The 12085-nt window shown below is 38.8% G+C and overlaps 1 protein-coding gene across 2 annotated transcripts in view; it reads right to left on the reverse strand.

Annotated features, from left to right (window-relative positions):
* MARCHF1 (membrane associated ring-CH-type finger 1) overlaps window positions 1-12085 on the reverse strand; it is a 241582-nt gene that overhangs the window by 124545 nt on the left and 104952 nt on the right. The window lies entirely within an intron of this gene.

A 12085-nucleotide genomic window follows, 5' to 3' on the forward strand; every position in this document is an offset into this window, starting at 1 on the left:
TTTAAGCATAATTTTAGTCTTCCTTCAAGCTGAAGTTTTTTATTAAAACAAACAATCAAAACCCCCAAAAAAGATAAAATGCAATTGCAGAAATATGCCCACGACTGGGAAAAAAGTAATTATGTTAGAGAATTACCTTATTCTGTGGCCCATACCAGAGACTTCTGCATACAGAAGTCAGACTCTGGCCACTTGCAGGCACATCCACATACTTCACTCATCTGGTATCTTTAAGTCACAGACTCTTGGTCTCCAATGGTCATAGAAGTTGTACAAACTCACAGCAATAACATGATCGGTATGGCCACTTTTATCAAGGGGCACCTTCTATCAGCTGCTCAGCTCTCCAAAGTGGGGATTTTTGGATAGCTTTTTCCTTTAAACTTTCTTTTCTCACACAGAAAACCCACAAATTTACAATTAAAGGCATTTCTGCTGTGCACTTCTTTATGGCCCACACATTTATTTCCTTTTGTGTAAGATGAATTTTATGGAGCATGTACTCAGTGCACAAAGTGTTTAGAATTGATTTTCATAGTGACATGCTCTGCTGTTTTTATATCCACAATTTTGCATGCATGAGGAATAATTGCTACTCAGACATATTATTTTCAGCTGCAGAAGTGAAGGCCAATGTTTCATAATGTGGTTTTTGGTGGCCCTAACATTATACCAAATGCAACTGACTTTACGAGGACACCTGGTGAGAGTTCCTCGTTGGTTTGTGCATAAAATGGAACATGTCCTTTACCCTGAAACAGCCATTCCTCTTCCAGTTTTTCCAAAGCCAGTCTTTTTACATCAACCAAGCAGTAAATTTGGACAAGATTTCTTATGAGGTTCAAATTTTTCAAAACTTGATTCTCTGTCACTCACAGGTAAACACTGTTCATACAGACCAATGGTTACCCGGGAGGTGCTTTTATTCCTTCTCTGACAGCTTCAATTCGTTACAATTTTAGAGAAGTTTTATCACTAGGTAGCTGCATGAGGCATAAAAACCCCTTTGGGATTACCATAAAAGACAAGACCCTACGAATTGCTGAAACAGACAGAAAAACAATCCATACGCCATATAAAAATACCTCTAGTACAGAAGAGACTGAACGTTTCTCATAGAACCAAATTTACAGTCAAAGCAGCTCCTACGTACAGCACTCAAGATTAGGCATTTATACACCTTATTATTCATATCTCTGTTGCTTGGGTCATTTGTAATCTTGTTTTCTCTGTGGAGTAATCCACAAATCTTTCCACACTAGGTAAAACCAAGCTGTGACATCCTTACTCTTGTCTTGGTTAATAGTATGTTGTAGGTCATACATGCTTAATTTTAAGTCCAATAAATCAGTTGAAATAATCTTACCTTTTTAATCATAAATCATACAGTATTACTGTCTTACAGAGATGTGAACTTGTACTCAGTCCATCGTGGTGGGTTGACCCTGGCTGGAGGCCAGGTGCCCACCAAAGCTGCTCTGTCACTGCCCTCCTCAGCTGGGCAGGGGAGAGAAAACGTAACGAAAGGCTCCTGGGTCGAGATAAGGACAGGGAGAGATCACTCACCAATTACTGTCATGGCCAAAACAGAATTGACTTGGGAAAATGAGTTTAATTCATTACCAATCAAATCAGAGCAGGATAATGAGAAATAAAGCCAAATCTTCAAACACCTCCTCCCAGCCCTCCCTTCTTCCTGGGCTCAACTTCACTCCCAATTTCTCTACCTTCTCCCCCCGCCCCCCACCAGCAGCACAGGGGGATGGGGAATGGGGGTTACGGTCAGTTCATCACACATTGTCTCTGCTGCTCCTTCCTCCTCAGGGGGAGGACTCCTCACACTCTGCCCCTGCTCCAGCGTGGGGTCCCTCCACAGGAGGCAGTCCTCCACCACTTTCTCCAATGTGAGTCCTCCCCACGGGCTGCAGCTCTTCACGAACCGCTCCAGCATGGGTCGCCCACAGGGTCACAAGTCCTGCCAGCAAACCTGCTCCAGCATGGGCTCCTGTCTCCACGGGTCCACAGGTCCTGCCAGGAGCTTGCTCTAGATTGGGCTTTCCATGCGGTCATGACCTCCTTCAGGCATCCACCTGCTCCAGCATGGGGTCCTCCACGGGCTACAAGCGGATATCTGCTCCACCATCATCCTCCACGGGCTGCAGGGGTACAGCCTGCCTCACCATGGTCTTCCTCATACACTGCAGGGGAATCTCTGCTCCAGTGCTTGCAGCACCTCCTGCCCCTCCTTCTGCACTGACCTGGGCGTCTGCAGAATTGTTCCTCTCACATCTTCTCACTCCTCTCTCTGGCTGCAAATGATCCTGGTGGTTTTTTTCCTCCCTTCTTAACTCTGTTACCCCAGAGGCACTACCACCGTCACTGATGGGCTCAGCTTTGGCCAGCGGTGTGTCTGTCTTGGAGCCAACTGGCATTGGCTCTGTTGGACATGGGGGAAGCTTCTAGCAGCTTCTCACAGAAGCCACCCCTGTAGCCCCTCCTCTACCAAAACCTTGCCATGCAAGCCCAATACAGGCTGCCAAGGGAAAAGCAAACGGACAAACAAGAATAAAAAAAGATGTCATGCTGAAGATAAAAGGTGTAGTTAAACTTTAGTCAGACACATATAACCTGCACTCAACTTATGTGCACACGGTTACTATATACAAGTACATATATTACTTGGGGTAATCATTTTAGCAAAACACATTGTATGAATCAACAATCCAATCATCAGATATTTGAATTTTCCCTTATTTCTTTTTTTAACTCAGGAAAAAATGAGTTTAGCAAAATGCTGTAGGTTAACCATTTTTTCAGAACAGACGCTAAAATGATACCTCAAAGTTTCATAAAAACAGGTCTGTCACTTGTGTATGGCAGCATTGTGAACTGTACTGCAAATAGCAACAGCAGAGTAACTATTTCCAGTTATGTCGTAATCTATTTATTTGAGCTTAGCTATTTGACAATAAAGGTTACATTAGCTTCAGAGAGAAAATTGATTCTGTCATATTTCTCCCATAACACCTGGACAGCAGCAATTCAGGAGAACAGAGAATTCTATACTAAGATCTGAAATGAACTCGAAATTTTCCATCCAGGTTGGCTGGTGGCAGATGGTGGGACTATGAAATCTCTCAAAGGAAGGAATGCAATGCTCATTCTTAAGAGCTGTGTTATAAAGTAAGAATGCCAAATTTCTCTTAAAAGCCACTGTCTTGCAATTATGATTGCTGGCAAAAAGCTTGATAACACAATCTGTGAAAATACATGAAAAGCATTCTGAATGGTTTCACTTTTTGACTTACTGAAAGCACTGTCATGACCAGTCTACTAATTTTTAATTTTATGAGAAATGAACACTGTGAGCCTGACTGGAATACCAGAATCTCAAAACAGTTTATGAAACTATGGTAAACTGCTCTTCTATCTATCTGCTAAATACACAGAATACCAGTAACATGATTTATGGTCATATAAATAATAAAGACTGTATTACTAAAGAAAATCCTCAAATACTCATACAGTCAAAAAGATACTAGAAATTTCGCGAATAAGAAGTTATATCCTGGAGGCCATAAATACCAACAAATACGTTACGTAAGATTTAACAGCTCTGCATCAAATTCTACCATTATTCTTCCAATCTTTTCTAACATATGATTTTAGTTCCTATGTGTTAATATTCAGAAATTTTAAACAGACAATTACACCAGTAGTCCAAATTCTTGACCACACTCAACAAATGCACAAGAGAGATGTGATTAACATTTGCATTTTAAACAAAGCTTAAAATGGCAAAAAACCAAGGACCCTCCATGTGAGAAATAAGTTGAGCCAAGCTGCATCATATGCACAGAACTTCCATGATTATGTGGGAACTGTAAAAGCTGAAGGGTCTATAGTTTCCATGGAAACTTTTTACCTACAGGATCCAACCACAGGAAACAACACAATGCATCCATATCCCTTATAAAGTGGAATTCACTGGGGGATTTTGGAATGTTCTATCAAAGCAGAAGGAGCAGTGCCAGACTAATTTCAGATGGGTAAAATGAAAGCACAGAAAAATACGTCTGGAATTAGAACCAAAGTCAGAGTGCTGTGAGGTGCCCATCCTATTCAGTCCTTGTGATAATGGCTCAAAGAACAGCATTACAGATGATGGAGCAAGGAGGAAGAAACACAGCAGAAAAACTACGACCAAAAAGAACACTTTTTCATGCATTAAATGATTGGCTATGGATCCTATAGAGAGGAGCATCAGAGAACCAGCAATGACTCAACACATTCACTGCGGCTCAGGAAGGCCAAACAACAGTACCTGCAGACACTGGCTTACAGTGGGGATTCCTCACTAATGAGACTTGAAACACATTTCAGGCAAGGCATGCAGTTAGGCTGAGCTCACAGCAGCACTACTCCTGTGCATGCTGTGACCTCCTTTTTCTCACTGTAGGAGACAGCAGCAGCATGAGAGGATTATAACAGGCCTTCCTGTTGCTGCCTATCTGTAACAGTGATACAGACCTAACACAGGGTTTGGGAAAGACAATCCCCATCCCCACTTGTGTCTGATCTCTTGTATTCAGATCAAAATGCTGGAAGTGGTTAGAAAACAGAGAGAGTGCAATAAAGCTTTCACAACACTCTTGCAATCACTATCTCATGCAACTCCAGCACCTTTAACTCTCACCTCGACAGATTTAGTGTCTTTCCAGGTACACAGACTCTTCGCACTTATCAAACCAACTCCTTTCTGGGCCTCATACATTTCCTAATCACAGTCCTCTCTAGCCACACCTATCGTGTGACATAACATACTCAGATATCTTCGTTCCTACTCACCAGCGCTGCACGGTTCACTGCAAAAAGGCAAACGCATCAACAGAAGGCATTTCACCAACAAAATGCACTCTTTTCACAAGGTTTGTCCAATTAACTATTTGCACTATGCTGGCCTTGCTTGCCACTGGAGAAGTCAGATGATTGGCAAGGTTACCAAGCACTTTATTTTTCTCCTAAAGAAAGGGAGTCTCTGAAGTAAACAGAAGTAATATACACTAAGTAGTTAAAGGTCAGATACAGTATTGTTGCCTGTCGCTTTCCCCCCACTTCATTTTGTTCTTGCACTGGGTATCACACTTCAATGGATCCAGACAATCCACTTACTTGCTCCAAGAGATAGTTTTCTTATTATTGTTCCTAAAATAGTCCCATCCTTCTATATTCACATAATCCTCTGACGACATATCTGGGCAAATTTGGCTAATAAGGTATAGACTTCGTGCTAATGACTGAAAACTTTTATTCCACAACATGGATATGGTTCAGAAACATATTCTGAACAAGGAAATGCTTCCATTGCCTGCAAACTGTTACTGCTGCCACAGTTTAAGAAGATAGCACTGAGAGAGAAATGAAGTCACAATTCTTGTGTATTCAAAGCCTAGGGAAGAGCAGAGATCTACTACTACTACTTCAAAGGAGCCTGAGAATCATCCTCTATCATCTTATTAAAGTTAAATCATCCCACCCTAGAACATGAAACAGCTGATGTTTGAATTCCCATTAAAAGTAAGGTTACACTGTCAAATTCCACTCCTTAACCAAAATCCTGCCTTTTCCTTTTCATTGAAAATAATAGAAAATTCAAGGAAGAAAACCCCAAACAATAAACATACAAATGTACATATTAAAAAGGAGCTAAGAAAGGTATTTTACGGGGAAAAAAAAAAATTTAAAAAAAAAAAAATGTTTCCAGAGGGAGGCAGAGCCTTTGCAGGCGAGGGACGGGCAGGGGCTGAGACAGACCCCGGGCGCTGTCCCTTGTGCTGACCCGACGCGCTGAGCCGTAAGCAGGCACGGCGTTCGGCGGATCTACAGTAACGGCCTCGCTTTAAAAAAGGAGAATCAACGAGGTTCATGTCATTTGAGTAGTGTCTGAAGTGTGCACGTGTGTAAAACAGAACTCCACTTCTAATATGCTTGCTGAAAGTGTTGTCCGTGCTATACAGAAGAGAATTTTTCACTTTCACAATAAGGATGAGCACCTTTCAAAGTGTCTTTGAGAAAGACCTTCAATCTGGGAAAGCCTTAGAAAGAAAATTCAGGTCAAACCCAGTATTATTTTGTTCATCATTATGAAGAAGAATTAAATATTACTGTAAATAATAATTTTATATAATTATACATGTAGGCTGACTATGTAACTGAATACACAGGCTTCTTTCCTTTACAATTTTCTTGTTTGGACAGCTCAATTCAGACAAAACTGGATACACCTGTAGGGCTAGAATCACAAGTTTTGGAAAGCTGGTAGTACATTCAGACAATTTGAGCCTCTATGATGTTGTTCCTTAACTAATCGAATAGTTGTAATCAACCAGATTTCAGTGCCTGAGAGTTGTCTTCAATCAGAACAAGATTTGGTGGGTTATATGTGACTACAGAAGCTGCTTGTTAAAGTGCTGTCTAGATTTAACAGTACTAAAATGAGTCTTGGAACACAGACTTTGCTGATGACACAGTTCTGCTTTAGTTAACTTTCATTTGAATTGTATTTGCAACATGTCACCCCCCAGAAGAAAAGCATCTGCAATAGAAAGAAATGTTTATAGAGCACTGTTCATAATGGAAGTCAGCGTGAAAGGTACCTAGAGCAAATAATCAATTTTTCAGTTTCCTGAACTGCTTCCAGTTCCAGATCAGCCCCATCAGCTACCAGGCATTACAACATATTTGGGAAACTGTCTCAATTACAGCCATTGCTTCAGTACAATTCAGGAGCTAAGTCATGAAACTAAGCCATGGAAGGTTATAACTGAAGACAAGATGACCAACCACTAATTTAAAAAAAAATGGATTTTTTTTGTCTGCTTTTAATTTGTTGAGGTTTTGCATTTGTTTTTAAAAAACACAATTTAGCAGGAAAAATTTGCAATAACTTCTTAATATGGCAATGCTTCCTGTGCAAAAATCTCAGAGTAGCATTAGAAGGAAATCCAAATGAAATGAAATCTGAAGCCTAATATTTTAAACTCAGAACCATTTTAGAGTAGGAGAGGGAAAATACACACACAAGACCAAACCTTCAATTTATTGGACTGGGTATTCTGGAGATAAAAGGAATTAAATATCTATCTTCATGAGACTTGTAGTCAAACTTCAGCAGCATCAGAAGATTGTGAGCATTGGCTAGAAACATAAAGAGGAAGAAGGCTACTGAGATAGGAATCTTAAGCTTCAAATTCTTTATCAGTGAAAAGACCAATTTTAAAATCAATACTAGTATTTGTCAATACACAGCAACTCCAGTTGGTGAAATACGCTTCTACCATCTTCTTTTCACAAAAAGCCTGGCAATCACACTATGCAGCCAGTAGCCTTTACGTAATCTTATCAGGAAAAGCAGCCTGTAAAGTATTGGCTTTATCCTACAGCATGCTAATAAAGGCAGAGCAAGCAGCCTCTTATTTTCTTACTGGTAGCAGTGTAACATTTTTTATTCACAGCAATATGAAAAAGGAACAAGGATTCAAAATTATTAAAACAAATCTAGCCTGGCCTAGGTAACACTTCCCCTTTCTCTCACTGTCATGAAATTGACTGTCATAAGAATCACATGGCAGACCAAAATAATAACAGTTCCCAAACAGGAGTCAGAAGACTTACTGGTAAAGAACTTAACTTTCTAAAGCATCTTAAAGAAAACTAAGCACACCACAGACTGACTTACAACTATACTTTGGGAGCACTTCAACCACTAAAAACAAAAGCAATCTATCACCACAAAATTACAGAAAAATGTCACCAGGAAGCAGTAAGTGTCTTATAACTGCAGATACGGGTGGATTTCCATGCAAACATAGCTTACAAATCCAAACTATGGTCATGTCAAGAAAAGAAAAATAACGTCCCAAGTCTTTTGAGAAATACTGACAATACACAGGATTAGAGATTTTGTCATACATTGTATGTAACATCATGTCCAACCTGAGCTTTACATTAAGACAAACTATGATGGAAAAGCAATATGTGTCAAAGTACATCAGTAATCCGATTCATATGCTAGAGCTCCCCCTCCCCATACTCCCACTCCCACATTTCTTGTTTAATGAAAAATTATACCTCCTAAAAGACTGCAATTACATGACTTTTTTCAGGCAGCTATACTTGAAAACAAACATCCTTATACTTCCTGTTAAAAAAAACCCATCTGTATGTAATAAACGACCATCTCTGTTTATCTGTTAAATTATACCTAAGAAACTTTAAGAAACACAAACATCTGCTACACGGCTGAAGAATTATTTCATTAATTTCCTGGAATTCTAAAGCTTTTATTCCTTGCATCACATGCCTCAACCCATCCTGAGAAGAAATATCTGCTATTTTATTAGCACTAGTATAAGTGACATTTTTCACCTATCAGGAGTTACTCTAATTTCACTGTTTGGTGAACTGATCAAAGCCACTAACAAATTTATCTACACTAAATATTATGCCTCCCCATAAAAAAACCCCCAAAAAACCCCCAACAAAAAAAACCCCCAAAATCAAGCAAACAAAAAAAACCAACCAGCAGGAATACATTGCTTAGCTTAAGGTTGTAAGGCAGTAAAACAACATAAACAGACATGTAGAACCTTTACTTTTTCCCACTAATTACAGACATGTTTCAAGTATTGCTTATCTCTCTAAGTACTTCATATCTGCTATGAAAATCATTTAATAGAAATGTATAACCAATACTTTTTTTGTAGCAGCACAAGAAAGTATATGCCTTTAAAAGTATTTCATCTATCATTACATCTATTTAAAGTTAAGCAAGTAACAAGTGAGATAACATAGGTAAATGTAAAACAATTCATTCCCATCAAGAACGCTCAGCTACTGCCTCCTCCCTAAAAAAGCATGTCAATGTCTCCTAAACTATTTACAAGCTTTAAGGTAAATGTTAGCAGTAACTGTAGTCTGGCATTTAAAAGAAATGTTAGCAGCTACTCTAATGTGGCATTTGAAATAACCATTAGGTTTTAGTCTCAATTCTGACTTGAAGAGAAGATCTGCTTACAAAAAAAAGGATGCTTTTCACAATAAATGGGCACACATCATTTCGAGCAACAACCAGAAGTCCAGCATAATCATTTAAATGTTATATACATATAAAATGGGGGACATATATTAATATGGCACTGGTCTCAAGGCACTGAAGTCTATGTTTTCAAAAACTTCACAGATTTGGAGTACTGATGACATAATTTGATTTTTAGGTTGCTAACTTAAATCACTTTGAACAACAGTTCTATTAACAAACTCTTCTGAAAACAGACACCCAAGTTTTTTTCTCCATCACAGAAACACAATTACACATTTCATTGTATACTTATGATTTTTCTCAATTATTGAAGAAAGTTGAATGAACTACTGAATATCAAAAAAGTCCCCATCATGCTGTGAATGCAGCCTATACTCTACACTTTGGCCTTCATTTCAGCATCAGTCTTTTCCAATAGCATTAGTAAAAGAGTAAGAAAGACAGCTTGTTTGATTAAATATTTTGGCCAAAACAAGTAGCATTAGTGACTCTTACACCTTCCTAAATTTACTGAAACAAACTAGTGGAAGATTATACCTGCATATGGAAATGTAGTACAGAACTGCTGCAACAGGTTATACAACACCTTAGCTTTTTGGTGCTTCGTTATGAAAAAAACCCTTATCATCTTTAGACTACACTCAAAGAAGCTCTATAGTTAAATTTGATACAAAATTCATTGTTAGCTACAACTTCCACTAATTATTGAGGCAAATCACCCCAAAATTACAGGAATAAACCACACAGAAATTTTTGCTCCCACAAAGGATACTGCACAGGAAAATTGCCTTAAAAAGCTCCCTCTGGGCTTTTATTATCATGCTGGTACTCCTAATATTGGTCAGATATCCACCATGGGCACTTGTGCCCTATAAATAATACTGTACTTAATAGTATTCTTAAAAAATAGACCAATATTTGGCAATCATCTGTAACTGTGCACAGACATTAAAACCTTCAGATAAAACATGTCTGTGAGTGACTATAATCACAGAAGAGCATTACAGAATGAGTTGCATCATCAATCATATGCAACTGAGGTACTTAAGTCAGCCAGATTTGTGTAATTCAGTGTGAACTTGGAAATAGTCCACTGCAGCGGGCTCTGCAATTAGACAGAAGATGAACTCTTCTTCATAAATTTTAATGCTGTTTTAAGGACATCGTATAAAATTCTCTAGCAATAACAGAATTTGGCATACAGTCCTAACAATTGTTATCCTAGCAACTGGAAGACCTTTCAGACACTTCATTTTTTCGTGTCTTCCTGAACTTGAACCAGCTTGATGCTCTCACTGCTCTAGGAAGCCCATCTAACTTCTTTATCTGGCTATTTCACCTGAAAATGCCTGCTAATGGAAAGGCAGAGGAAGCAGGTACTTGGAGAAACAGTATCAGCGGATCCCACGACCACAGAAGACCCTCACCAACACAGACAGAAACACTGACTACAAGCAAGGAAGTTTCCCTTTGTGAGGACCATGCTGTGTAGGAATTGCAGGGATAGAAGACCATCTACATAAGCCTGAGCAACCTCTGGCTGGACAATAAAAAGGCTGGTTCATTACTCCCAAATTACAGCCACAAAACAAACCTGAATGTCGTCAAAATTGACATAAGCTATAGATACTATGTGAAAAAACATTAGTCTTTACCACTTGATCTACAATCTCTAACAGTAGCACTAGGGAGTTTTATGATGTATAAATCACAGCCATAAGTCTTCAGGGATGAGGAGATATTTGAGCAGGATGCTTAGGCTCTGCCCAGCAGAGGGCAGTTCGGCAAATACATTTCAACGAGCAGCATGTACTTTAAGATTGGTTGGGAGTTTTTGGGGGGTATGGGGGGTTTTTTTAATATTCATTTTAGAAGAGAGCTTTCATGAACTTAACTATCCCAGCCATTTTGCTTTTTTTCTGCTGTATAACTTCCACAATTTTCAAGCAAAGACTTTGTTTTCTGAGATACTGGAGTCTTGCTGAAATGATGCAAACAGCCTTCATAGGAAAAAACCCTAGAAAAGCACATGAGACAATTCTTACAATTCAGAAGCTCCACACTTCCCACCACCACCCTAAATCAACTATCAATCACACTTATCTGACCCCTGTGCGAATGTTGCGTGTATTCTTCAGTTAACTCTAATGATCAAATTAAAACAAGAACACCAGAGAGCAATTTTAAGCTAGGTAACATTATATAGTTCTGCTTTGCACATCTTGAGTTTTAATACAAAGAATAGTTTCCACTTGAACCTTCACCTTTAACCAGTCAGTGGAAGAATAAAAACAAACCAAAGCAAAAGTTTTCCATCTCAGAACACAAATCTCTAGATGTTATGAACTCTGACGACAGTGCTACCAGTAAGCAACTGGAGACTACTTCCAGGGAAGGACACTGCTTATACATAGGTCTTCAAACAAAAACCAGAGTAATTACATTCAGTGAACTTGTCAAAGCCAAATATTGTGTAAAAAAAGGCATCTTAAAAAAAAAACAACAAACCCTAAATAAAATAAAGCCTGCAAGCTTACCAATACTTTTCCACAATCACACAGACACGCTGTAAGTATCAATCATCTGTTGAACTTAAGAATTTCCTGAGAACTACGTCACACAAACCACAAAAAGAGAGTTAAAATGCTCCTTTCAGGGATGCAGTTTGTCACATAATCTCTTAGAGAATACTTATAAGACATCATGTTTGTTTTCCCAATGGTTCCTTATTTTCCATACAGCAAAAAGGAGAAGAAAAACACAGAGACAAGAAACACGTCTGTAAAAAGCAGATGTCTATGTTATGTACATTTACGGCTACATATATAAACAGACTACTTATGTTTTGGGATGGGAAGGCATGCCTTTTTTGGTTTTGCTTTGGTCTTGCACAATGCCTGTTTAATCTATACATAGCAAAAAAAATTCCTACAGGTAACAATACCATTAAAATTGCACAGATTTTCTGTATTTTTTGTTCTAACC

The sequence above is a fragment of the Balearica regulorum genome, chromosome 4, assembly GCF_011004875.1.
Source record: "Balearica regulorum gibbericeps isolate bBalReg1 chromosome 4, bBalReg1.pri, whole genome shotgun sequence".
Lineage (NCBI taxonomy): Eukaryota > Metazoa > Chordata > Aves > Gruiformes > Gruidae > Balearica > Balearica regulorum.